The sequence below is a fragment of the Oncorhynchus masou genome, chromosome 19 (genome assembly GCF_036934945.1).
Source record: "Oncorhynchus masou masou isolate Uvic2021 chromosome 19, UVic_Omas_1.1, whole genome shotgun sequence".
Taxonomy (NCBI): domain Eukaryota; kingdom Metazoa; phylum Chordata; class Actinopteri; order Salmoniformes; family Salmonidae; genus Oncorhynchus; species Oncorhynchus masou.
In genome coordinates this window covers 2,922,904-2,949,987 of record NC_088230.1, presented here as the reverse complement: position 1 = coordinate 2,949,987, position 27,084 = coordinate 2,922,904, and the positions used below count along the sequence as shown (strand labels likewise).

Here is a 27,084-nt window from a genome sequence, read left to right as displayed (position 1 = left end):
GATTACAGCCAAAGTGAGGTAGCGAGGGATGGAGAGAAGAAGCAGATTTCCAAAGAGAAGGATTACAGCCAAAGTGAGGTAGCGAGGGATGGAGTGGAGAAGAAGCAGATTTCCAAAGAGAGGGATTACAGCCAAAGTGAGGTAGCGAGGGATGGAGAGAGAAGAAGCAGATTTCCAAAGAGAGGGATTACAGCCAAAGTGAGGTAGCGAGGGATGGAGTGGAGAAGAAGCAGATTTCTAAAGAGAGGGATTACAGCCAAAGTGAGGTAGCGAGGATGGAGAGAGAAGAAGCAGATTTCCAAAGAGAGGGATTACAGCCAAAGTGAGGTAGCGAGGGATGGAGAGAGAAGAAGCAGATTTCCAAAGAGAGGGATTACAGCCAAAGTGAGGTAGCGAGGGATGGAGAGAAGAAGCAGATTTCCAAAGAGAGGGATTACAGCCAAAGTGAGGTAGCGAGGGATGGAGAGAAGAAGAAGCAGATTTCCAAAGAGAGGATTACAGCCAAAGTGAGGTAGCGAGGGATGGAGAGAGAAGAAGCAGATTTCCAAAGAGAGGCATTACAGCCAAAGTGAGGTAGCGAGGGATGGAGTGGAGAAGAAGCAGATTTCCAAAGAGAGGGATTACAGCCAAAGTGAGGTAGCGAGGATGGAGAGAGAAGAAGCAGATTTCCAAAGAGAGGGATTACAGCCAAAGTGAGGTAGCGAGGATGGAGAGAAGAAGCAGATTTCCAAAGAGAGGGATTACAGCCAAAGTGAGATAGCGAGGGATGGAGAGAAGAAGCAGATTTCCAAAGAGAGGGATTACAGCCAAAGTGAGGTAGCGAGGGATGGAGAGAAGAAGCAGATTTCCAAAGAGAGGGATTACAGCCAAAGTGAGGTAGCGAGGGATGGAGAGAGAAGAAGCAGATTTCCAAAGAGAGGGATTACAGCCAAAGTGAGGTAGCGAGGATGGAGAGAAGAAGAAGCAGATTTCCAAAGAGAGGGATTACAGCCAAAGTGAGGTAGCGAGGATGGAGAGAGAAGAAGCAGATTTCCAAAGAGAGGGATTACAGCCAAAGTGAGGTAGCGAGGGATGGAGAGAGAAGAAGCAGATTTCCAAAGAGAGGGATTACAGCCAAAGTGAGGTAGCGAGGGATGGAGTGGAGAAGAAGCAGATTTCTAAAGAGAGGGATTACAGCCAAAGTGAGGTAGCGAGGGATGGAGAGAGAAGAAGCAGATTTCCAAAGAGAGGGATTACAGCCAAAGTGAGGTAGCGAGGGATGGAGAGAGAGAAGAAGCAGATTTCCAAAGAGAGGGATTACAGCCAAAGTGAGGCAGCGAGGATGGAGTGGAGAAGAAGCAGATTTCCAAAGAGAGGGATTACAGCCAAAGTGAGGTAGCGAGGGATGGAGAGAAGAAGCAGATTTCCAAAGAGAAGGATTACAGCCAAAGTGAGGTAGCGAGGGATGGAGTGGAGAAGAAGCAGATTTCCAAAGAGAGGGATTACAGCCAAAGTGAGGTAGCGAGGGATGGAGAGAGAAGAAGCAGATTTCCAAAGAGAGGGATTACAGCCAAAGTGAGGTAGCGAGGGATGGAGTGGAGAAGAAGCAGATTTCTAAAGAGAGGGATTACAGCCAAAGTGAGGTAGCGAGGGATGGAGAGAGAAGAAGCAGATTTCCAAAGAGAGGGATTACAGCCAAAGTGAGGTAGCGAGGGATGGAGAGAGAAGAAGCAGATTTCCAAAGAGAGGGATTACAGCCAAAGTGAGGTAGCGAGGGATGGAGAGAAGAAGCAGATTTCCAAAGAGAGGGATTACAGCCAAAGTGAGGTAGCGAGGGATGGAGAGAAGAAGAAGCAGATTTCCAAAGAGAGGGATTACAGCCAAAGTGAGGTAGCGAGGGATGGAGAGAAGAAGAAGCAGATTTCCAAAGAGAGGGATTACAGCCAAAGTGAGGTAGCGAGGGACGGAGAGAGAAGAAGCAGATTTCCAAAGAGAGGGATTACAGCCAAAGTGAGGTAGCGAGGGATGGAGTGGAGAAGAAGCAGATTTCCAAAGAGAGGGATTACAGCCAAAGTGAGGTAGCGAGGGATGGAGAGAGAAGAAGCAGATTTCCAAAGAGAGGGATTACAGCCAAAGTGAGGTAGCGAGGGATGGAGAGAGAAGAAGCAGATTTCCAAAGAGAGGGATTACAGCCAAAGTGAGGTAGCGAGGGATGGAGAGAAGAAGAAGCAGATTTCCAAAGAGAGGGATTACAGCCAAAGTGAGGTAGCGAGGGATGGAGAGAGAAGAAGCAGATTTCCAAAGAGAGGGATTACAGCCAAAGTGAGGTAGCGAGGGATGGAGAGAGAAGAAGCAGATTTCCAAAGAGAGGGATTACAGCCAAAGTGAGGTAGCGAGGGATGGAGAGAAGAAGAAGCAGATTTCCAAAGAGAGGGATTACAGCCAAAGTGAGGTAGCGAGGGATGGAGTGAGAAGAAGCAGATTTCCAAAGAGAGGGATTACAGCCAAAGTGAGGTAGCGAGGGATGGAGAGAAGAAGAAGCAGATTTCCAAAGAGAGGGATTACAGCCAAAGTGAGGTAGCGAGGGATGGAGAGAGAAGAAGCAGATTTCCAAAGAGAGGGATTACAGCCAAAGTGAGGTAGCGAGGATGGAGAGAGAAGAAGCAGATTTCCAAAGAGAGGGATTACAGCCAAAGTGAGGTAGCGAGGGATGGAGAGAGAAGAAGCAGATTTCCAAAGAGAGGGATTACAGCCAAAGTGAGGTAGCGAGGGATGGAGAGAAGAAGAAGCAGATTTCCAAAGAAAAGGATTACAGCCAAAGTGAGGTAGCGAGGGATGGAGAGAAGAAGAAGCAGATTTCCAAAGAGAGGGATTACAGCCAAAGTGAGGTAGCGAGGACGGAGAGAGAAGAAGCAGATTTCCAAAGAGAGGGATTACAGCCAAAGTGAGGTAGCGAGGGATGGAGTGGAGAAGAAGCAGATTTCCAAAGAGAGGGATTACAGCCAAAGTGAGGTAGCGAGGGATGGAGAGAGAAGAAGCAGATTTCCAAAGAGAGGGATTACAGCCAAAGTGAGGTAGCGAGGATGGAGAGAGAAGAAGCAGATTTCCAAAGAGAGGGATTACAGCCAAAGTGAGGTAGCGAGGATGGAGAGAAGAAGAAGCAGATTTCCAAAGAGAGGGATTACAGCCAAAGTGAGGTAGCGAGGGATGGAGAGAGAAGAAGCAGATTTCCAAAGAGAGGGATTACAGCCAAAGTGAGGTAGCGAGTGATGGAGAGAGAAGAAGCAGATTTCCAAAGAGAGGGATTACAGCCAAAGTGAGGTAGCGAGGGATGGAGAGAGAAGAAGCAGATTTCCAAAGAGAGGGATTACAGCCAAAGTGAGGTAGCGAGGGATGGAGAGAGAAGAAGCAGATTTCCAAAGAGAGGGATTACAGCCAAAGTGAGGTAGCGAGGGATGGAGAGAAGAAGAAGCAGATTTCCAAAGAGAGGGATTACAGCCAAAGTGAGGTAGCGAGGGATGGAGTGAGAAGAAGCAGATTTCCAAAGAGAGGGATTACAGCCAAAGTGAGGTAGCTGGAGAGAAGAAGAAGCAGATTTCCAAAGAGAGGGATTACAGCCAAAGTGAGGTAGCGAGGGATGGAGAGAAGAAGCAGATTTCCAAATAGAGGGATTACAGCCAAAGTGAGGTAGCGAGGGATGGAGAGAAGCAGGAGGCAGATTTCCAAAATAGGCGATAGCAGGAGAGAGAAAAAGGGATGAAAGAGAGGCAGGCAGAGAACCAGAGATGAGAGAGAGAGGGATGGTAGAAAGAGAAGGAGCCTAGAGACTGCAGGGGAGGATGGAGGCCTGAGGGAAGCAGATTTCCTCCGTCGTTCCTCTCACCTCTGCTATCTGTTAAAAGCAGTGTCAGGATGTGTGTGTAAAACAAAGCTCCCTCAGGTCATCCTCGGAGATTTGATGTGTGTGGCCTCACCATTCTCCCTCACCTTCCATCCCTCTGCCACCACCATCAGTCTCCCCCATACTCCCCTCCCTCATTCCTGTCCTTTCTTTACCTAGCAATCCCCCTTTCTCCTCTGTCCCCTGCAATCTTCTCCCTCCCCCTCTTCCCCTTTTTCCCTCATCTATATTTATCCTCCCCCAATGCTCCGTTCCCTCCCCCATCTGACCCACCCATCCCTCTCCTCTCCTGATGTCCCTGGACAGGACAGCAGCGAACTGCCTCTCTCTCCCCTAGTCTGAGCTGCCTCTCTCTACCCTAGTCTGAGCTGCCTCTCTCTCCCCTAGTCTGAGCTGCCTCTGTCTCCCCTAGTCTGAGCTGCCTCTGTCTACCCTAGTCTGAGCTGCCTCTCTCTACCCTAGTCTGAGCTGCCTCTCTCTCCCCTAGTCTGAGCTGCCTCTCTCTCCCCTAGTCTGAGCTGCCTCTGTCTCCCCTAGTCTGAGCTGCCTCTGTCTCCCCTAGTCTGAGCTGCCTCTCTCTCCCCTAGTCTGAGCTGCCTCTCTCTCCCCTAGTCTGAGCTGCCTCTGTCTCCCCTAGTCTGAGCTGCCTCTGTCTACCCTAGTCTGAGCTGCCTCTGTCTCCCCTAGTCTGAGCTGCCTCTGTCTCCCTAGTCTGAGCTGCCTCTGTCTCCCCTAGTCTGAGCTGCCTCTGTCTACCCTAGTCTGAGCTGCCTCTCTCTCCCCTAGTCTGAGCTGCCTCTCTCTCCCCTAGTCTGAGCTGCCTCTGTCTCCCCTAGTCTGAGCTGCCTCTGTCTCCCCTAGTCTGAGCTGCCTCTCTCTCCCTAGTCTGAGCTGCCTCTCTCTCCCCTAGTCTGAGCTGCCTCTGTCTCCCCTAGTCTGAGCTGCCTCTCTCTCCCCTAGTCTGAGCTGCCTCTCTCTCCCCTAGTCTGAGCTGCCTCTCTCTCCCCTAGTCTGAGCTGCCTCTGTCTACCCTAGTCTGAGCTGCCTCTCTCTACCCTAGTCTGAGCTGCCTCTCTCTCCCCTAGTCTGAGCTGCCTCTCTCTCCCCTAGTCTGAGCTGCCTCTGTCTCCCCTAGTCTGAGCTGCCTCTCTCTACCCTAGTCTGAGCTGCCTCTCTCTCCCCTAGTCTGAGCTGCCTCTGTCTCCCCTAGTCTGAGCTGCCTCTCTCTCCCCTAGTCTGAGCTGCCTCTGTCTCCCCTAGTCTGAGCTGCCTCTCTCTACCCTAGTCTGAACTGCCTCTCTCTCCCCTAGTCTGAGCTGCCTCTCTCTCCCCTAGTCTGAGCTGCCTCTCTCTCCCCTAGTCTGAGCTGCCTCTGTCTCCCCTAGTCTGAGCTGCCTCTCTCTCCCCTAGTCTGAACTGCCTCTCTCTCCCCTAGTCTGAGCTGCCTCTGTCTCCCTAGTCTGAGCTGCCTCTGTCTCCCCTAGTCTGAGCTGCCTCTCTCTCCCCTAGTCTGAGCTGCCTCTGTCTCCCCTAGTCTGAGCTGCCTCTGTCTCCCCTAGTCTGAGCTGCCTCTGTCTACCCTAGTCTGAGCTGCCTCTGTCTCCCCTAGTCTGAGCTGCCTCTCTCTACCCTAGTCTGAGCTGCCTCTGTCTCCCCTAGTCTGAGCTGCCTCTCTCTCCCCTAGTCTGAGCTGCCTCTGTCTCCCCTAGTCTGAGCTGCCTCTCTCTCCCCTAGTCTGAGCTGCCTCTCTCTCCCCTAGTCTGAGCTGCCTCTCTCTCCCCTAGTCTGAGCTGCCTCTGTCTCCCCTAGTCTGAACTGCCTCTGTCTCCCCTAGTCTGAGCTGCCTCTCTCTACCCTAGTCTGAGCTGCCTCTGTCTCCCCTAGTCTGAGCTGCCTCTGTCTCCCCTAGTCTGAGCTGCCTCTGTCTCCCCTAGTCTGAGCTGCCTCTGTCTCCCCTAGTCTGAGCTGCCTCTGTCTCCCCTAGTCTGAGCTGCCTCTGTCTCCCTAGTCTGAGCTGCCTCTCTCTCCCCTAGTCTGAGCTGCCTCTCTCTCCCCTAGTCTGAGCTGCCTCTGTCTCCCCTAGTCTGAACTGCCTCTGTCTCCCCTAGTCTGAGCTGCCTCTCTCTACCCTAGTCTGAGCTGCCTCTGTCTCCCCTAGTCTGAGCTGCCTCTGTCTACCCTAGTCTGAGCTGCCTCTGTCTCCCTAGTCTGAACTGCCTCTGTCTCCCCTAGTCTGAGCTGCCTCTCTCTCCCTAGTCTGAGCTGCCTCTGTCTCCCCTAGTCTGAGCTGCCTCTGTCTCCCCTAGTCTGAGCTGCCTCTGTCTCCCCTAGTCTGAGCTGCCTCTGTCTCCCTAGTCTGAGCTGCCTCTCTCTCCCTAGTCTGAGCTGCCTCTCTCTCCCCTAGTCTGAACTGCCTCTCTCTCCCCCTAGTCTGAACTGCCTCTCTCTCCCCTAGTCTGAGCTGCCTCTCTCTACCCTAGTCTGAGCTGCCTCTGTCTCCCCTAGTCTGAGCTGCCTCTGTCTCCCCTAGTCTGAGCTGCCTCTGTCTCCCCTAGTCTGAGCTGCCTCTCTCTCCCCTAGTCTGAGCTGCCTCTCTCTCCCCTAGTCTGAGCTGCCTCTGTCTCCCCTAGTCTGAGCTGCCTCTGTCTCCCCTAGTCTGAGCTGCCTCTCTCTCCCCTAGTCTGAGCTGCCTCTCTCTCCCCTAGTCTGAACTGCCTCTCTCTCCCCTAGTCTGAACTGCCTCTCTCTCCCCTAGTCTGAACTGCCTCTGTCTCCCCTAGTCTGAGCTGCCTCTCTCTCCCCTAGTCTGAGCTGCCTCTGTCTCCCCTAGTCTGAGCTGCCTCTGTCTCCCCTAGTCTGAGCTGCCTCTGTCTCCCCTAGTCTGAGCTGCCTCTCTCTCCCCTAGTCTGAGCTGCCTCTGTCTCCCCTAGTCTGAGCTGCCTCTGTCTCCCCTAGTCTGAGCTGCCTCTGTCTCCCCTAGTCTGAGCTGCCTCTGTCTCCCCTAGTTTGAAGCAGAGAGAGAAGGAATTCTGCAAAAAAATATCCTAAGTGTACAACGTAACACACCACATATCCTATGCAGAGCAGAATTGGGACGATACCCGCCAATTATCAAAATCCAGAAAAGAGCCATTAAATTCGACAACCACCTAAAAGGAAGCAATTCCCAAACCTTCCACAGAGCCATCACCTACAGAGAGATGAACCTGGAGAGAAGTCCCCTCAGCCAGCTGGTCCTGGGGCTCTGTTCACAAACACAAACACACCCCATAGAGACCCAGGACTAGAACACAATTAGACCCATCCAAATCATGAGAAAACTAACAGATACTTACTAGACACACTGGAAAGAATTAACCAAAAATAAAGCAAATTGAAATGCTATTTGGCCCTAAACAGAGACTACACAAATTTAAGGAAAGCTTTGACTATGTACAGACTCAGTGAGCATAGCCTTGCTATTGAGAAAGGCCGCCGTAGGCAGACATGGCTCTCAAGAGAAGACAGGCTATGTGCCCACTGCCCACAAAATGAGGTGGAAACTGAGCTGCATTTCCTAACCTCCTGCCAAATGTATGACCATATTACAGAGACATTTCCCACAGATTACACAGATCCACAAAGAATGAGAAAAACAAATCCAATTTTGATAGACTGACAGATTTGTTAGGTGAAATACCATCACAGATGCAAGATTTGTAACCCGTTGCCACAAGAAAGGGACAACCAGTGAAGAACAAGCACAATTGTAAATACAACCCATGATTCATTTCCCCTTTTGTACTTCAGCTATTTGAACATTGTTACAATAATATAATATATGCTTCGATATGTCTAAACTCTTGCGAGTGTTTGATCTTAATTTCTGATTGTTTATTTCTGTTTACTATCCATGACACTTGCTTTGGCAATGTAAACGTGTTTTCCATGCCAATACAGCCCCTTGAACCGGAGAGAGAGAAACAGAGAGGTTTTGGTTCGAGGACTGGGACGCTATATAGTGCTGATCAAGTATCACGTCACACCTATTCATTATGATGTAAAAGGGGAAAGTGATCCTAGTTCAGCATTCCTACTCTGAGACACTTTGTGACTACGGGCCCTGGTTCGTTTTACAGGTCATAATACTGTAGGAGTAGCACTGAGTATTGATAGAATCTGGTTGGACAGTGTGGACAGACAGAAAACAAAAGTAGCAGTATGTGAGCTTTCTCAGGTCAGTAATGGTTCCTTTCTCAGGTCAGTAATGGTGTAGTCAGTAATGGTTCCTTTCTCAGGTCAGTAATGGTTCCTTTCTCAGGTCAGTAATGGTTCCTTTCTCAGGTCAGTAATGGTTCCTTTCTCAGGTCAGTAATGGTTCCTTTCTCAGGTCAGTAATGGTCTAGTCAGTAATGGTTCCTTTCTCAGGTCAGTAATGGTTCCTTTCTCAGGTCAGTATTGGTTCCTTTCTCAGGTCAGTAATGGTTCCTTTCTCAGGTCAGTAATGGTTCCTTTCTCAGGTCAGTAATGGTTCCTTTCTCAGGTCAGTAATGGTTCCTTTCTCTGGTCAGTAATGGTTCCTTTCTCAGGTCAGTAATGGTTCCTTTCTCAGGTCAGTAATGGTTCCTTTCTCAGGTCAGTAATGGTTCCTTTCTCTGGTCAGTAATGGTTCCTTTCTCAGGTCAGTAATGGTCTAGTCAGTATTGGTTCCTTTCTCAGGTCAGTAATGGTTCCTTTCTCAGGTCAGTAATGGTTCCTTTCTCAGGTCAGTAATGGTTCCTTTCTCAGGTCAGTAATGGTTCCTTTCTCAGGTCAGTATTGGTTCCTTTCTCAGGTCAGTAATGGTCCTTTCTCAGGTCAGTAATGGTTCCTTTCTCAGGTCAGTATTGGTTCCTTTCTCAGGTCAGTATTGGTGTAGTCAGTATTGGTTCCTTTCTCAGGTCAGTATTGGTTCCTTTCTCAGGTCAGTAATGGTGTAGTCAGTATTGGTTCCTTTCTCAGGTCAGTATTGGTTCCTTTCTCAGGTCAGTAATGGTTCCTTTCTCAGGTCAGTAATGGTTCCTTTCTCAGGTCAGTATTGGTTCCTTTCTCAGGTCAGTATTGGTGTAGTCAGTATTGGTTCCTTTCTCAGGTCAGTATTGGTTCCTTTCTCAGGTCAGTAATGGTCTAGTCAGTAATGGTTCCTTTCTCAGGTCAGTAATGGTTCCTTTCTCAGGTCAGTAATGGTTCCTTTCTCAGGTCAGTAATGGTTCCTTTCTCAGGTCAGTAATGGTTCCTTTCTCAGGTCAGTAATGGTTCCTTTCTCAGGTCAGTATTGGTTCCTTTCTCAGGTCAGTAATGGTCTAGTCAGTAATGGTTCCTTTCTCAGGTCAGTAATGGTTCCTTTCTCAGGTCAGTAATGGTTCCTTTCTCAGGTCAGTAATGGTTCCTTTCTCAGGTCAGTATTGGTTCCTTTCTCAGGTCAGTAATGGTTCCTTTCTCAGGTCAGTATTGGTTCCTTTCTCAGGTCAGTAATGGTTCCTTTCTCAGGTCAGTATTGGTTCCTTTCTCAGGTCAGTATTGGTTCCTTTCTCAGGTCAGTATTGGTTCCTTTCTCAGGTCAGTATTGGTTCCTTTCTCAGGTCAGTAATGGTTCCTTTCTCAGGTCAGTAATGGTTCCTTTCTCAGGTCAGTAATGGTTCCTTTCTCAGGTCAGTATTGGTTCCTTTCTCAGGTCAGTATTGGTTCCTTTCTCAGGTCAGTAATGGTTCCTTTCTCAGGTCAGTAATGGTTCCTTTCTCAGGTCAGTATTGGTTCCTTTCTCAGGTCAGTAATGGTTCCTTTCTCAGGTCAGTAATGGTTCCTTTCTCAGGTCAGTATTGGTTCCTTTCTCAGGTCAGTATTGGTTCCTTTCTCAGGTCAGTAATGGTTCCTTTCTCAGGTCAGTAATGGTTCCTTTCTCAGGTCAGTATTGGTTCCTTTCTCAGGTCAGTAATGGTTCCTTTCTCAGGTCAGTATTGGTTCCTTTCTCAGGTCAGTAATGGTTCCTTTCTCAGGTCAGTAATGGTTCCTTTCTCAGGTCAGTAATGGTTCCTTTCTCAGGTCAGTATTGGTTCCTTTCTCAGGTCAGTAATGGTTCCTTTCTCAGGTCAGTATTGGTTCCTTTCTCAGGTCAGTAATGGTTCCTTTCTCAGGTCAGTAATGGTTCCTTTCTCAGGTCAGTAATGGTTCCTTTCTCAGGTCAGTAATGGTTCCTTTCTCAGGTCAGTATTGGTTCCTTTCTCAGGTCAGTAATGGTTCCTTTCTCAGGTCAGTAATGGTTCCTTTCTCAGGTCAGTATTGGTTCCTTTCTCAGGTCAGTAATGGTTCCTTTCTCAGGTCAGTATTGGTTCCTTTCTCAGGTCAGTATTGGTTCCTTTCTCAGGTCAGTATTGGTTCCTTTCTCAGGTCAGTAATGGTTCCTTTCTCAGGTCAGTATTGGTTCCTTTCTCAGGTCAGTATTGGTTCCTTTCTCAGGTCAGTAATGGTTCCTTTCTCAGGTCAGTATTGGTTCCTTTCTCAGGTCAGTAATGGTTCCTTTCTCAGGTCAGTATTGGTTCCTTTCTCAGGTCAGTAATGGTTCCTTTCTCAGGTCAGTAATGGTTCCTTTCTCAGGTCAGTAATGGTTCCTTTCTCAGGTCAGTATTGGTTCCTTTCTCAGGTCAGTAATGGTTCCTTTCTCAGGTCAGTAATGGTTCCTTTCTCAGGTCAGTAATGGTGTAGTCAGTATTGGTTCCTTTCTCAGGTCAGTAATGGTGTAGTCAGTAATGGTTCCTTTCTCAGGTCAGTAATGGTGTAGTCAGTATTGGTTCCTTTCTCAGGTCAGTAATGGTGTAGTCAGTAATGGTTCCTTTCTCAGGTCAGTAATGGTTCCTTTCTCAGGTCAGTAATGGTGTAGTCAGTATTGGTTCCTTTCTCAGGTCAGTAATGGTGTAGTCAGTAATGGTTCCTTTCTCAGGTCAGTAATGGTGTAGTCAGTATTGGTTCCTTTCTCAGGTCAGTAATGGTGTAGTCAGTATTGGTTCCTTTCTCAGGTCAGTAATGGTTCCTTTCTCAGGTCAGTATTGGTTCCTTTCTCAGGTCAGTATTGGTTCCTTTCTCAGGTCAGTAATGGTTCCTTTCTCAGGTCAGTATTGGTTCCTTTCTCAGGTCAGTAATGGTGTAGTCAGTATTGGTTCCTTTCTCAGGTCAGTAATGGTTCCTTTCTCAGGTCAGTAATGGTTCCTTTCTCAGGTCAGTAATGGTTCCTTTCTCAGGTCAGTAATGGTTCCTTTCTCAGGTCAGTATTGGTTCCTTTCTCAGGTCAGTAATGGTTCCTTTCTCAGGTCAGTATTGGTTCCTTTCTCAGGTCAGTATTGGTTCCTTTCTCAGGTCAGTATTGGTTCCTTTCTCAGGTCAGTAATGGTTCCTTTCTCAGGTCAGTATTGGTTCCTTTCTCAGGTCAGTAATGGTTCCTTTCTCAGGTCAGTAATGGTGTAGTCAGTAATGGTTCCTTTCTCAGGTCAGTATTGGTTCCTTTCTCAGGTCAGTATTGGTTCCTTTCTCAGGTCAGTAATGGTTCCTTTCTCAGGTCAGTAATGGTGTAGTCAGTAATGGTTCCTTTCTCAGGTCAGTATTGGTTCCTTTCTCAGGTCAGTAATGGTTCCTTTCTCAGGTCAGTATTGGTTCCTTTCTCAGGTCAGTAATGGTTCCTTTCTCAGGTCAGTATTGGTTCCTTTCTCAGGTCAGTATTGGTTCCTTTCTCAGGTCAGTATTGGTTCCTTTCTCAGGTCAGTAATGGTTCCTTTCTCAGGTCAGTAATGGTTCCTTTCTCAGGTCAGTAATGGTTCCTTTCTCAGGTCAGTATTGGTTCCTTTCTCAGGTCAGTAATGGTGTAGTCAGTATTGGTTCCTTTCTCAGGTCAGTAATGGTTCCTTTCTCAGGTCAGTAATGGTTCCTTTCTCAGGTCAGTAATGGTTCCTTTCTCAGGTCAGTAATGGTTCCTTTCTCAGGTCAGTATTGTTTCCTTTCTCAGTATTGTCAGTAATGGTGTCAGTATTGGTTCCTTTCTCAGTCAGTAATGGTTCCTTTCTCAGGTCAGTAATGGTTCCTTTCTCAGGTCAGTAATGGTTCCTTTCTCAGGTCAGTAATGGTTCCTTTCTCAGGTCAGTAATGGTTCCTTTCTCAGGTCAGTATTGGTTCCTTTCTCAGGTCAGTAATGGTTCCTTTCAGTATTGGTTCCTTTCTCAGGTCAGTATTGGTTCCTTTCTCAGGTCAGTATTGGTTCCTTTCTCAGGTCAGTATTGGTTCCTTTCTCAGGTCAGTAATGGTTCCTTTCTCAGGTCAGTATTGGTTCCTTTCTCAGGTCAGTAATGGTTCCTTTCTCAGGTCAGTATTGGTGTAGTCAGTATTGGTTCCTTTCTCAGGTCAGTAATGGTTCCTTTCTCAGGTCAGTAATGGTGTAGTCAGTAATGGTTCCTTTCTCAGGTCAGTATTGGTTCCTTTCTCAGGTCAGTAATGGTTCCTTTCTCAGGTCAGTATTGGTTCCTTTCTCAGGTCAGTAATGGTTCCTTTCTCAGGTCAGTATTGGTTCCTTTCTCAGGTCAGTATTGGTTCCTTTCTCAGGTCAGTATTCCTTTCTCAGGTCAGTAATGGTTCCTTTCTCAGGTCAGTAATGGTTCCTTTCTCAGGTCAGTAATGGTTCCTTTCTCAGGTCAGTAATGGTTCCTTTCTCAGGTCAGTAATGGTTCCTTTCTCAGGTCAGTATTGGTTCCTTTCTCAGGTCAGTAATGGTGTAGTCAGTATTGGTTCCTTTCTCAGGGTCAGTAATGGTTCCTTTCTCAGGTCAGTAATGGTTCCTTTCTCAGGTCAGTAATGGTTCCTTTCTCAGGTCAGTATTGGTTCCTTTCTCCTTTCTCAGGTCAGTAATGGTGTAGTCAGTATTGGTTCCTTTCTCAGGTCAGTAATGGTCCTTTCTCAGGTCAGTAATGGTTCCTTTCTCAGGTCAGTATTGGTTCCTTTCTCAGGTCAGTAATGGTTCCTTTCTCAGGTCAGTGGTCAGTAGGTTCCTTTCTCAGGTATTGGTTCCTTTCTCAGGTCAGTATTGGTTCCTTTCTCAGGTCAGTAATGGTTCCTTTTCTCTCAGGTCAGTAATGGTCAGTCAGTATGGTTCCTTTCTCAGGTCAGTATTGGTTCCTTTCTCAGGTCAGTAATGGTGTTTCTCAGTCAGTAATGGTTCCTTTCTCAGGTCAGTATTGGTCCTTTCTCAGTATTGGTTCCTTTCTCAGGTCAGTATTGGTTCCTTTCTCAGGTCAGTATTGGTTCCTTTCTCAGGTCAGTAATGGTTCCTTTCTCAGGTCAGTATTGGTTCCTTTCTCAGGTCAGTAATGGTGTAGTCAGTATTGGTTCCTTTCTCAGGTCAGTAATGGTTCCTTTCTCAGGTCAGTATTTTCTCAGGTCAGTAATGGTTCCTTTCTCAGGTCAGTATTGTCAGTAATGGTTCCTTTCTCAGGTCAGTAATGGTGTTTCTCAGTCAGTAATGGTTCCTTTCTCAGGTCAGTATTGGTCAGTCTTGGTGTAGTCAGTATTGGTTCCTTTCTCAGGTCAGTAATGGTTCCTTTCTTTCAGGTCAGTAATGGTGTAGTCAGTAATGGTTCCTTTCTCAGGTCAGTATTGGTTCCTTTCTCAGGTCAGTAATGGTTCCTTTCTCAGGTCAGTATTGGTTCCTTTCTCAGGTCAGTAATGGTTCCTTTCTCAGGTCAGTATTGGTTCCTTTCTCAGGTCAGTATTGGTTCCTTTCTCAGGGTTCCTTTCTCAGGTCAGTATTGGTTCCTTTCTCAGGTCAGTATTGGTCAGGTCAGTAATGGTTCCTTTCTCAGGTCAGTATTGGTTCCTTTCTCAGGTCAGTAATGGTTCCTTTCTCAGTCCTATTGGTTCCTTTCTCAGGTCAGTAATGGTTCCTTTCTCAGGTCAGTAATGGTCAGTAGTTCCTTTCTCCAGGTCAGTATGGTTCCTTTCTCAGGTCAGTAATGGTTCCTTTCTCAGGTCAGTAATGGTTCCTTTCTCAGGTCAGTAATGGTTCCTTTCTCAGGTCAGTAATGGTTCCTTTCTCAGGTCAGTAAGGTGGTTCAGTATTGGTTCCTTTCTCAGGTCAGTAATGGTTCCTTTCTCAGGTCAGTAATGGTTCCTTTCTCAGGTCAGTAATGGTTCCTTTCTCAGGTCAGTAATGGTTCCTTTCTCAGGTCAGTAGGTTCCTTTCTCAGGTCAGTAATGGTTCCTTTCTCAGGTCAGTAATGGTTCCTTTCTCAGGTCAGTAATGGTTCCTTTCTCAGGTCAGTAATGGTTCCTTTCTCAGGTCAGTATTGGTTCCTTTCTCAGGTCAGTAATGGTGTAGTCAGTATTGGTTCCTTTCTCAGGTCAGTAATGGTTCCTTTCTCAGGTCAGTAATGGTTCCTTTCTCAGGTCAGTATTGGTTCCTTTCTCAGGTCAGTAATGGTGTAGTCAGTATTGGTTCCTTTCTCAGGTCAGTATTGGTTCCTTTCTCAGGTCAGTAATGGTTCCTTTCTCAGGTCAGTATTGGTTCCTTTCTCAGGTCAGTAATGGTTCCTTTCTCAGGTCAGTATAGGTCAGTAATGGTTCTTTCTCAGTTCCTTTCTCAGGTCAGTATTGGTTCCTTTCTCAGGTCAGTATGGTTCCTTTCTCAGGTCAGTAATGGTCAGTCAGTATGGTTCCTTTCTCAGGTCAGTATTGGTCAGTCAATGGTTCCTTTCTCAGGTCAGTATTGGTTCCTTTCTCAGGTCAGTAATGGTTCCTTTCTCAGGTCAGTAATGGTTCCTTTCTCAGGTCAGTAATGGTTCCTTTCTCAGGTCAGTAATGGTTCCTTTCTCAGGTCAGTAATGGTTCCTTTCTCAGGTCAGTATTGGTTCCTTTCTCAGGTCAGTATTGGTCAGTCAGTATTGGTTCCTTTTCAGGTCAGTAATGGTGTAGTCAGTAATGGTTCCTTTCTCAGGTCAGTATGGTTCCTTTCTCAGGTCAGTAATGGTTCCTTTCTCAGGTCAGTATTAATGGTTCCTTTCTCAGGTCAGTAATGGTTCCTTTCTCAGGTCAGTAATGGTTCCTTTCTCAGGTCAGTATTGGTTCCTTTCTCAGGTCAGTATTGGTTCCTTTCTCAGGTCAGTATTGGTTCCTTTCTCAGGTCAGTATTGGTTCCTTTCTCAGGTCAGTAATGGTTCCTTTCTCAGGTCAGGTCAGTAATGGTTCCTTTCTCAGGTCAGTAATGGTTCCTTTCTCAGGTCAGTATTGGTGTAGTCAGTATTGGTTCCTTTCTCAGGTCAGTAATGGTTCCTTTCTCAGGTCAGTAATGGTTCCTTTCTCAGGTCAGTCAGTAATGGTTCCTTTCTCAGGTCAGTAATGGTTCCTTTCTCAGGTCAGTAATGGTTCCTTTCTCAGGTCAGTAATGGTTCCTTTCTCAGGTCAGTAATGGTTCCTTTCAGGTCAGTATTGGTTCCTTTCTCAGGTCAGTAATGGTTCCTTTCAGGTCAGTAATGGTCAGTCAGTATTGGTTCCTTTCTCAGGTCAGTAGGTCAGTAATGGTTCCTTTCTCAGGTCAGTAATGGTTCCTTTCTCAGGTCAGTAATGGTTCCTTTCTCAGGTCAGTATTGGTTCCTTTCTCAGGTCAGTAATGGTGTAGTCAGTATTGGTTCCTTTCTCAGGTCAGTATTGGTTCCTTTCTCAGGTCAGTAATGGTTCCTTTCTCAGGTCAGTAATGGTTCCTTTCTCAGGTCAGTAATGGTTCCTTTCTCAGGTCAGTATTGGTTCCTTTCTCAGGTCAGTAATGGTTCCTTTCTCAGTCAGTATTGGTTCCTTTCAGGTCAGTAATGGTTCCTTTTCTCAGGTCAGTATGGTTCCTTTCTCAGGTCAGTAATGGTTCCTTTCCTTTCTCAGGTCAGTATTGGTTCCTTTCTCAGGTCAGTATTGGTTCCTTTCTCAGGTCAGTAATGGTTCCTTTCTCAGGTCAGTAATGGTTCCTTTCTCAGGTCAGTATTGGTTCCTTTCTCAGGTCAGTAATGGTTCCTTTCTCAGGTCAGTATTGGTTCCTTTCTCAGGTCAGTAATGGGTCCTTTCTCTGGTCAGTAATGGTTCCTTTCTCAGGTCAGTATTGGTTCCTTTCTCAGGTCAGTAATGGTTCCTTTCTCAGGTCAGTAATGGTTCCTTTCTCAGGTCAGTATTGGTTCCTTTCTCAGGTCAGTAATGGTTCCTCCTTTCTCAGGTCAGTAATGGTTCCTTTCAGGTCAGTAATGGTTCCTTTCAGGTCAGTAGGTCAGTATGGTTCCTTTCTCAGGTCAGTATTGGTTCCTTTCTCAGGTCAGTATTGGTTCCTTTCTCAGGTCAGTATTGGTTCCTTTCTCAGGTCAGTATGGTTCCTTTCTCAGGTCAGTATTGGTTCAGTAATGGTTCCTTTCTCAGGTCAGTAATGGTTCCTTTCTCAGGTCAGTAATGGTTCCTTTCTCAGGTCAGTAATGGTTCCTTTCTCAGGTCAGTAATGGTCAGTCAGTATGGTTCCTTTCTCAGGTCAGTAATGGTTCCTTTCAGGTCAGGGTCAGTATTGGTTCCTTTCTCAGGTCAGTAATGGTTCCTTTCTCAGGTCAGTAATGGTTCCTTTCAGGTCAGGTCAGTAATGGTTCCTTTCTCAGGTCAGTAATGGTTCCTTTCTCAGGTCAGTAATGGTTCCTTTCTCAGGTCAGTAATGGTTCCTTTCTCAGGTCAGTAATGGTTCCTTTCTCAGGTCAGTAATGGTTCCTTTCTCAGGTCAGTATTGGTTCCTTTCTCAGGTCAGTAATGGTGTTTCTCAGTCAGTATTGGTTCCTTTCTCAGGTCAGTAATGGTTCCTTTCTCAGGTCAGTATTGGTTCCTTTCTCAGGTCAGTAATGGTCTAGTCAGTAATGGTTCCTTTCTCAGGTCAGTAATGGTTCCTTTCTCAGGTCAGTATTGGTTCCTTTCTCAGGTCAGTAATGGTTCCTTTCTCAGGTCAGTAATGGTTCCTTTCTCAGGTCAGTAATGGTTCCTTTCTCTGGTCAGTAATGGTTCCTTTCTCAGGTCAGTAATGGTTCCTTTCTCAGGTCAGTAATGGTTCCTTTCTCAGGTCAGTAATGGTTCCTTTCTCAGGTCAGTATTGGTTCCTTTCTCAGGTCAGTAATGGTTCCTTTCTCAGGTCAGTAATGGTTCCTTTCTCAGGTCAGTAGGTCAGTGGTTCCTTTCTCAGGTCAGTAATGGTTCCTTTCTCAGGTCAGTAATGGTTCCTTTCTCAGGTCAGTAATGGTTCCTTTCTCAGGTCAGTAATGGTTCCTTTCTCAGGTCAGTAATGGTTCCTTTCTCAGGTCAGTAATGGTGTAGTCAGTATTGGTTCCTTTCTCAGGTCAGTAATGGTTCCTTTCTCAGGTCAGTAATGGTTCCTTTCTCAGTAGTAATGGTTCAGTAATGGTTCCTTTCTCAGGTCAGTATTGGTTCCTTTCTCAGGTCAGTAATGGTTCCTTTCTCAGGTCAGTAATGGTTCCTTTCTCAGGTCAGTAATGGTTCCTTTCTCAGGTCAGTATTGGTTCCTTTCAGTAATGGTTCCTTTCTCAGGTCAGTAATGGTTCCAGTAATGGTTCCTTTCAGGTCAGTATTGGTTCCTTTCTCAGGTCAGTAATGGTTCCTTTCTCAGGTCAGTATTGGTTCCTTTCTCAGGTCAGTAATGGTTCCTTTCTCAGGTTTCAGGTCAGTATGGTTCCTTTCTCAGGTCAGGTTCAGGTAATGGTTCCTTTCTCAGTCAGTAATGGTTCCTTTCTCAGGTCAGTAATGGTTCCTTTCAGGTCAGTAATGGTTCCTTTCTCAGGTCAGTAATGGTTCTTTCTCAGTTGGTTCCTTTCTCAGGTCAGTAATGGTTCCTTTCTCAGGTCAGTATTGGTTCCTTTCTCAGGTCAGTAATGGTTCCTTTCTCAGGTCAGTAATGGTTCCTTTCTCAGGTCAGTAATGGTTCCTTTCTCAGGTCAGTATTGGTTCCTTTCTCAGGTCAGTAATGGTTCCTTTCTCAGGTCAGTAATGGTTCCTTTCTCAGGTCAGTAATGGTTCCTTTCTCAGGTCAGTAATGGTTCCTTTCTCAGGTCAGTATTGGTTCCTTTCTCAGGTCAGTAATGGTTCCTTTCTCAGTCAGTAAGTATTGGTTCCTTTCTCAGGTCAGTAATGGTTCCTTTCTCAGGTCAGTATTGGTTCCTTTCTCAGGTCAGTAATGGTCTAGTCAGTAATGGTTCCTTTCTCAGGTCAGTAATGGTTCCTTTCTCAGGTCAGTATTGGTTCCTTTCTCAGGTCAGTAATGGTTCCTTTCTCAGGTCAGTATTGGTTCCTTTCTCAGGTCAGTAATGGGTCCTTTCTCTGGTCAGTAATGGTTCCTTTCTCAGGTCAGTAATGGTCTAGTCAGTTGGTTCCTTTCTCAGGTCAGTAATGGTTCCTTTCTCAGGTCAGTAATGGTTCCTTTCTCAGGTCAGTAATGGTTCCTTTCTCAGGTCAGTAATGGTTCCTTTCTCAGGTCAGTATTGGTTCCTTTCTCAGGTCAGTAATGGTTCCTTTCTCAGGTCAGTAATGGTTCCTTTCTCAGGTCAGTAATGGTTCCTTTCTCAGGTCAGTAATGGTTCCTTTCTCAGGTCAGTAATGGTGTAGTCAGTATTGGTTCCTTTCTCAGGTCAGTAATGGTTCCTTTCTCAGGTCAGTAATGGTTCCTTTCTCAGGTCAGTAATGGTTCCTTTCTCAGGTCAGTATTGGTTCCTTTCTCAGGTCAGTAATGGTGTAGTCAGTATTGGTTCCTTTCTCAGGTCAGTAATGGTTCCTTTCTCAGGTCAGTATTGGTTCCTTTCTCAGGTCAGTAATGGTGTTTCTCAGGTCAGTATTGGTTCCTTTCTCAGGTCAGTATTGGTTCCTTTCTCAGGTCAGTAATGGTTCCTTTCTCAGGTCAGTAATGGTTCCTTTCTCAGGTCAGTAATGGTTCCTTTCTCAGGTCAGTATTGGTTCCTTTCTCAGGTCAGTAATGGTGTAGTCAGTATTGGTTCCTTTCTCAGGTCAGTAATGGTGTAGTCAGTAATGGTTCCTTTCTCAGGTCAGTATTGGTTCCTTTCTCAGGTCAGTATTGGTTCCTTTCTCAGGTCAGTATTGGTTCCTTTCTCAGGTCAGTATTGGTTCCTTTCTCAGGTCAGTAATGGTTCCTTTCTCAGGTCAGTATTGGTTCCTTTCTCAGGTCAGTAATGGTTCCTTTCTCAGGTCAGTATTGGTGTTTCTCAGGTCAGTAATGGTTCCTTTCTCAGGTCAGTAATGGTTCCTTTCTCAGGTCAGTAATGGTGTAGTCAGTAATGGTTCCTTTCTCAGGTCAGTAATGGTTCCTTTCTCAGGTCAGTAATGGTTCCTTTCTCAGGTCAGTATGGTTCCTTTCTCAGGTCAGTAATGGTTCCTTTCTCAGGTCAGTATTGGTTCCTTTCTCAGGTCAGTATTGGTTCCTTTCTCAGGTCAGTATTGGTTCCTTTCTCAGGTCAGTAATGGTTCCTTTCTCAGGTCAGTATTGGTTCCTTTCTCAGGTCAGTAATGGGTCCTTTCTCTGGTCAGTAATGGTTCCTTTCTCAGGTCAGTAATGGTCTAGTCAGTAATGGTTCCTTTCTCAGGTCAGTAATGGTTCCTTTCTCAGGTCAGTAATGGTTCCTTTCTCAGGTCAGTAATGGTTCCTTTCTCAGGTCAGTAATGGTTCCTTTCTCAGGTCAGTATTGGTTCCTTTCTCAGGTCAGTAATGGTTCCTTTAATGGTTCTCAGGTCAGTAATGGTTCCTTTCTCAGGTCAGTAATGGTTCCTTTCTCAGGTCAGTATTGGTTCCTTTCTCAGGTCAGTAATGGTTCCTTTCTCAGGTCAGTAATGGTTCCTTTCTCAGGTCAGTAATGGTTCCTTTCTCAGGTCAGTAATGGTTCCTTTCTCAGGTCAGTATTGGTTCCTTTCTCAGGTCAGTAATGGTGGTCAGTAATGGTGTAGTCAGTATTGGTTCCTTTCTCAGGTCAGTAATGGTTCCTTTCTCAGGTCAGTATTGGTTCCTTTATTGGTTCTTTCAGGTCAGTAATGGTTTCTCAGTCAGTAATGGTTCCTTTCTCAGGTCAGTAATGGTTCCTTTCTCAGGTCAGTATTGGTTCCTTTCTCAGGTCAGTAATGGTTCCTTTCTCAGGTCAGTATTGGTTCCTTTCTCAGGTCAGTAATGGGTCCTTTCTCTGGTCAGTAATGGTTCCTTTCTCAGGTCAGTAATGGTCTAGTCAGTAATGGTTCCTTTCTCAGGTCAGTAATGGTTCCTTTCTCAGGTCAGTAATGGTTCCTTTCTCAGGTCAGTAATGGTTCCTTTCTCAGGTCAGTAATGGTTCCTTTCTCAGGTCAGTAATGGTTCCTTTCTCAGGTCAGTAATGGTTCCTTTCTCAGGTCAGTAATGGTTCCTTTCTCAGGTCAGTAATGGTTCCTTTCTCAGGTCAGTATTGGTTCCTTTCTCAGGTCAGTAATGGTTCCTTTCTCTCAGTAATGGTTCAGGTCCTTTCTCAGGTCAGTAATGGTTCCTTTCTCAGGTCAGTAATGGTTCCTTTCTCAGGTCAGTAATGGTTCCTTTCTCAGGTCAGTAATGGTTCCTTTCTCAGGTCAGTAATGGTTCCTTTCTCAGGTCAGTAATGGTTCCTTTCTCAGGTCAGTATTGGTTCCTTTCTCAGGTCAGTAATGGTGTAGTCAGTATTGGTTCCTTTCTCAGGTCAGTAATGGTTCCTTTCTCAGGTCAGTATTGGTTCCTTTCTCAGGTCAGTAATGGTCTAGTCAGTAATGGTTCCTTTCTCAGGTCAGTAATGGTTCCTTTCTCAGGTCAGTAATGGTTCCTTTCTCAGGTCAGTAATGGTTCCTTTCTCAGGTCAGTATTGGTTCCTTTCTCAGGTCAGTAATGGTGTAGTCAGTATTGGTTCCTTTCTCAGGTCAGTAAAGGTGTAGTCAGTAATGGTTCCTTTCTCAGGTCAGTATTGGTTCCTTTCTCAGGTCAGTATTGGTTCCTTTCTCAGGTCAGTAATGGTGTAGTCAGTAATGGTTCCTTTCTCAGGTCAGTATTGGTTCCTTTCTCAGGTCAGTATTGGTTCCTTTCTCAGGTCAGTATTGGTTCCTTTCTCAGGTCAGTATTGGTTCCTTTCTCAGGTCAGTAATGGTTCCTTTCTCAGGTCAGTATTGGTTCCTTTCTCAGGTCAGTAATGGTTCCTTTCTCAGGTCAGTAATGGTGTAGTCAGTAATGGTTCCTTTCTCAGGTCAGTATTGGTTCCTTTCTCAGGTCAGTAATGGTTCCTTTCTCAGGTCAGTATTGGTTCCTTTCTCAGGTCAGTAATGGTTCCTTTCTCAGGTCAGTATTGGTTCCTTTCTCAGGTCAGTATTGGTTCCTTTCTCAGGTCAGTATTGGTTCCTTTCTCAGGTCAGTAATGGTTCCTTTCTCAGGTCAGTAATGGTTCCTTTCTCAGGTCAGTAATGGTTCCTTTCTCAGGTCAGTATTGGTTCCTTTCTCAGGTCAGTAATGGTGTAGTCAGTATTGGTTCCTTTCTCAGGTCAGTAATGGTTCCTTTCTCAGGTCAGTAATGGTTCCTTTCTCAGGTCAGTAATGGTTCCTTTCTCAGGTCAGTATTGGTTCCTTTCTCAGGTCAGTAATGGTGTAGTCAGTATTGGTTCCTTTCTCAGGTCAGTAATGGTTCCTTTCTCAGGTCAGTAATGGTTCCTTTCTCAGGTCAGTAATGGTTCCTTTCTCAGGTCAGTATTGGTTCCTTTCTCAGGTCAGTAATGGTGTAGTCAGTATTGGTTCCTTTCTCAGGTCAGTAATGGTTCCTTTCTCAGGTCAGTATTGGTTCCTTTCTCAGGTCAGTAATGGTGTAGTCAGTATTGGTTCCTTTCTCAGGTCAGTATTGGTTCCTTTCTCAGGTCAGTAATGGTTCCTTTCTCAGGTCAGTAATGGTTCCTTTCTCAGGTCAGTAATGGTTCCTTTCTCAGGTCAGTATTGGTTCCTTTCTCAGGTCAGTAATGGTGTAGTCAGTATTGGTTCCTTTCTCAGGTCAGTAATGGTGTAGTCAGTAATGGTTCCTTTCTCAGGTCAGTATTGGTTCCTTTCTCAGGTCAGTATTGGTTCCTTTCTCAGGTCAGTATTGGTTCCTTTCTCAGGTCATTGGTTCCTTTCTCAGGTCAGTAATGGTTCCTTTCTCAGGTCAGTAATGGTTCCTTTCTCAGGTCAGTAATGGTTCCTTTCTCAGGTCAGTAATGGTTCCTTTCTCAGGTCAGTATTGGTTCCTTTCTCAGGTCAGTAATGGTTCCTTTCTCAGGTCAGTAATGGTTCCTTTCTCAGGTCAGTAATGGTTCCTTTCTCAGGTCAGTAATGGTTCCTTTCTCAGGTCAGTATTGGTTCCTTTCTCAGGTCAGTAATGGTTCCTTTCTCAGGTCAGTATTGGTTCCTTTCTCAGGTCAGTAATGGTTCCTTTCTCAGGTCAGTATTGGTTCCTTTCTCAGGTCAGTATTGGTTCCTTTCTCAGGTCAGTAATTGGTTCCTTTCTCAGGTCAGTAATGGTTCCTTTCTCAGGTCAGTAATGGTCAGTAGTATGGTTCCTTTCTCAGGTCAGTAATGGTTCCTTTCTCAGGTCAGTATTGGTTCAGGTCAGTAATGGGTCCTTTCTCTGGTCAGTAATGGTTCCTTTCTCAGGTCAGTATTGGTTCCTTTCTCAGGTCAGTAATGGTGTAGTCAGTATTGGTTCCTTTCTCAGGTCAGTATTGGTTCCTTTCTCAGGTCAGTAATGGTTCCTTTCTCAGGTCAGTATTGGTTCCTTTCTCAGGTCAGTAATGGTTCCTTTCTCAGGTCAGTATTGGTTCCTTTCTCAGGTCAGTAATGGTTCCTTTCTCAGGTCAGTAATGGTTCCTTTCTCAGGTCAGTATTGGTTCCTTTCTCAGGTCAGTAATGGGTCCTTTCTCTGGTCAGTAATGGTTCCTTTCTCAGGTCAGTAATGGTCTAGTCAGTAATGGTTCCTTTCTCAGGTCAGTAATGGTTCCTTTCTCAGGTCAGTATTGGTTCCTTTCTCAGGTCAGTATTGGTTCCTTTCTCAGGTCAGTAATGGTTCCTTTCTCAGGTCAGTAATGGTTCCTTTCTCAGGTCAGTATTGGTTCCTTTCTCAGGTCAGTATTGGTTCCTTTCTCAGGTCAGTAATGGTTCCTTTCTCAGGTCAGTAATGGTTCCTTTCTCAGGTCAGTAATGGTTCCTTTCTCAGGTCAGTATTGGTTCCTTTCTCAGGTCAGTAATGGTTCCTTTCTCAGGTCAGTAATGGTTCCTTTCTCAGGTCAGTAATGGTTCCTTTCTCAGGTCAGTATTGGTTCCTTTCTCAGGTCAGTATTGGTTCCTTTCTCAGGTCAGTAATGGTTCCTTTCTCAGGTCAGTAATGGTTCCTTTCTCAGGTCAGTAATGGTTCCTTTCTCAGGTCAGTAATGGTTCCTTTCTCAGGTCAGTAATGGTTCCTTTCTCAGGTCAGTAATGGTTCCTTTCTCAGGTCAGTAATGGTTCCTTTCTCAGGTCAGTAATGGTTCCTTTATCAGGTCAGTAATGGTTCCTTTCTCAGGTCAGTAATGGTTCCTTTCTCAGGTCAGTAATGGTTCCTTTCTAAGGTCAGTAATGGTTCCTTTCTCAGGTCAGTAATGGTTCCTTTCTCAGGTCAGTATTGGTTCCTTTCTCAGGTCAGTATTGGTTCCTTTCTCAGGTCAGTAATGGTTCCTTTCTCAGGTCAGTATTGGTTCCTGTCTCATGTCAGTATTGGTGCAGTTAGTATTGGTTCCTTCCTCAGCCAGGGGACTTTCCACTGGCTGCCCCTCTAGTTAGGAGACTGCCCCTCTAGTTTGGAGACTGTCCGTCTAGTTTGGAGACTGTCCCAGAATACATCTTGTCCGTTTGTCACTTCTTATTTTTGGAAAGGACAGATAGACAGACAGACAGTTGTATCTTTGGAGCCCAATATAGAGCCTGTTATTTCATACTGTATGGAGCTAGCATGTCTGCCTCGCCTGTCAGCGCTGAGGAAGGGCAGATTTGGCCGCCTGGGTGATTTAAGAGTCACACACTTTTCTAAGTGAAATGGAAACTGTTGGAATTGACAACACTTTATGGGCTAACATTCTGATATCCGTCCTGTCTTAATCAAACTAATGTATTATTCTTCCAAACCCTGAAGAGATGAATCCATCTCCGCTATCTGCTCTGCAGTAAATCAGAAGAAATTGTTGTCATTCCTCCTCTTTCCCTGTAAAGCAATCATTCAATCTCCCCATCTCCCTCACTCTCACTCTCCCCTACCCTCAAACTCTCCCCCATCCCACCACCCCAAGGCTCTCACTCAATCCCCATTTCCGTACCCCAAGCACACACCCTCCCTCCCCTGGTAGGAAGCCTGCAGAGCGCACATCGGTTTATAACCTGGGAGCTGTCAACCATGCTGCTAGCTATCCCTGTGGCAGTCAGCAACACTTCCCTCACTCACGTGCTTACCTTTCTCCCTCTCCCCCACTCCCTCTCCCTCTCCGTCCTCTATTTATTTCTCTCTTCCTCCATCCCTGGCTTGCTTGATTACCTCTCTCCGTCTCTCCCTCCTATCTCTCACTTCTATCTCTCACTCCTATTCCATTCTCTATTCTTTCTCCCTTTCTCCATCCCTGGCATGCTCAGTCACCTCTCTCCATCTTTCACTCCTATTCCTTTATTCTCTCTCTCTCCCTCCATCTATCCACCTTGAAAAAAAGCCAACTATATCTATACCAGATAGTCCGATCTTGATTGCGCTGCAGCACATCTACACATATGTTATCTCACGCAATTCATATATTATCACTGGCTTTCTTATTGACAAAGAAACACAGAGACACACACCCAGGGAAGCAGGGAGACAAAGTGAGAAGCAGGGAGACACAGAGAGACAGACGGACACAGACAGACAGGGAATCACAGGGAGTGTTTTACCCTCAGGGCAGTGCAGGTTAAGCATGTTCATTCAGTTCTCCTGGTTCTCTGGCTGGCCCTGCTGGCTTCCTGAACGTGTTGGGGATTCTAATAGGCTCTTCTGGCTGTATTGTTGCACAAACGAATATCCTCAGAGACAGACATTTTGGAGTGGACAAGACATGTAAACGGAACAGATGTGGGATTTTAAAGAACGAAACCACGTGAATTCAATGTGTGAATAGATTGATAAGTGACCGAACAGATCTATGTGAAAAGACCAATAGAAATGAATAGTTGTTTGACAGATCCAGTCAAGCGTAAGCGGAGAGAGATAATTATGTTGTTTTTATTCTTGTAAAATCAGTGTACAAGTTGCACCAACCAGCTGAATTACCATTGTAGTTTGCGAAAACAGAAGTTTAACATTAATCCACAGAGCGGAGAGCCTTGTTTTGCTGTAGTGCCCGAGGGCACTGGGCCCCACCGTGGAGCTTCATCCTGGGGCCCTGCTGTTCCACGAGGCCCTCCTGCAGAGCTCCGTCCTCTTAAAGACACTTCAAAGACAGGTTTTTACAGGCAGGCTGGGAAGTTGAACTCTGACCCCCCCCCCCCCGCAAACACACACTAATTGATCGAATCTGAGGGGGAGGGGAGGGGAGAGAATGCTTGATAAGAAAGAGGAGGGGGAGAGAGAACGGGGGAGAAGGATGGAGAAAAGAGGCTGGTGAATGTCTCCATCACCTCCGTGAAAGGAAACAAACGTTGTTAAGGGAGTGTAGAGTAAAGGGCTCCTCTAGTGCTCCTCATATGGAGATGTCCATATAAGCAAAGCAGGTATGTCTATTACATCTGCATTGTCTTGTAACTCTTCCCTCAGCGGCCAGTTTATTAGGTACATCCACCTAGTTCCAGGTCAGACACCCCCCCTCCTTGCCTCCAGAACAACCTGAATTCTTGAGGGCATGGCATTCAGTCATTGCTTAATTGGTATCAGGGGACGTAACGTGTGCCAGGAAAACGTTCCCTACACCAGTACACCACTGCCAACAGCCTGTACTGTTGACATCAGGCAGAGTGGGCCAAATCCTGACTCTGCCATCAGCATGACGCTGGAGGAAGTGGGATTCGTTGGACCAGACATTGGTTTTCCACTCCTCAATTGTCCAGTGTTGGTGATTGTGTGCCCACTGGAGCAGTTTCTTCTTGTTTTTAGCTGATAGGAGTGGAACCCGGTGTGGTCCTCTGTGACAAGGACCGACAAGTTGTGCATTCTGAGATGCCGTTCTGCACACCGTTATTTGTCTGTTTGTGGCCCGCCTGGTGGCCCGCCTGGTAGCCCGCCTGGTGGCCCGCCTGGTGGCCCGCCTGGTGGCCCGCCTGGTGTCCCGCCTGGTGGCCCGCCTGGTGGCCCGCCTGGTGGCCCGCCTGGTGGCCCGCCTGGTGGCCCGCCTGGTGGCCCGCCTGGTGGCCCGCCTGGTAGCCCGCCTGGTGGCCCGCCTGGTGGCCCGCCTGGTGGCCCGCCTGGTGGCCCGCCTGGTGGCCCGCCTGGTGGCCCGCCTGGTGGCCCGCCTGGTGGCCAGCCTGGTAGCGATTCTTGCCGTTCTCATTCTACCTCTCTCGTCAACGAGCTGTTTTCGCCATCAGGACTGCCGCTGACTGGATGTTTTTTGTTTGTCGCACCATTCTTGGTAAACCTTGGTGCGCAGGAGGGACGGCCGTTTCTGAGAGACTGGATCCGGCGTGCCTGGCACCGACGATCATACTGGACCACGCTCAAAGTTCAGTTACAGTAACTGAATGCCTCGATGCCTGTCTGCCTACTTTATATAGCCACGTGACACACCGTCTGTAGGAACAATCCATTTTTTGTGAACGGGGTGGTGTACGTAATAAACTGTGTTCATGGCTGGTCGTTTCTGCATGTGTCAGTCATTTGTTTATGCCTATGGAACTTGATCAGAATTATTACACTATAGGGAGAGAGAGAGAGAGAGAGAGAGAGAGAGAGAGAGAGAGAGGGAGAGAGAGAGAGGGAGAGGGAGAGAGAGGAGAGAGGAGAGAGGAGAGAGAGAGAGAGGGAGAGAGAGAGAGAGAGGAGAGAGAGAGAGAGAGAGAGAGAGGGAGAGAGAGAGAGGAGAGAGAGAGAGAGAGAGAGAGAGAGAGAGAGAGAAGAGAGAGAGAGAGAGGGAGAGAGAGAGAGAGA

The 27,084-nt window shown here is 46.5% G+C and overlaps 1 protein-coding gene across 5 annotated transcripts in view; it reads left to right on the top strand.

Moving 5' to 3' along the window:
• Positions 1–27,084, top strand: part of LOC135505715 (1-phosphatidylinositol 4,5-bisphosphate phosphodiesterase beta-1-like) — a 352,313-nt gene that overhangs the window by 60,700 nt on the left and 264,529 nt on the right. The gene's annotated exons all lie outside the window — the stretch shown is intronic.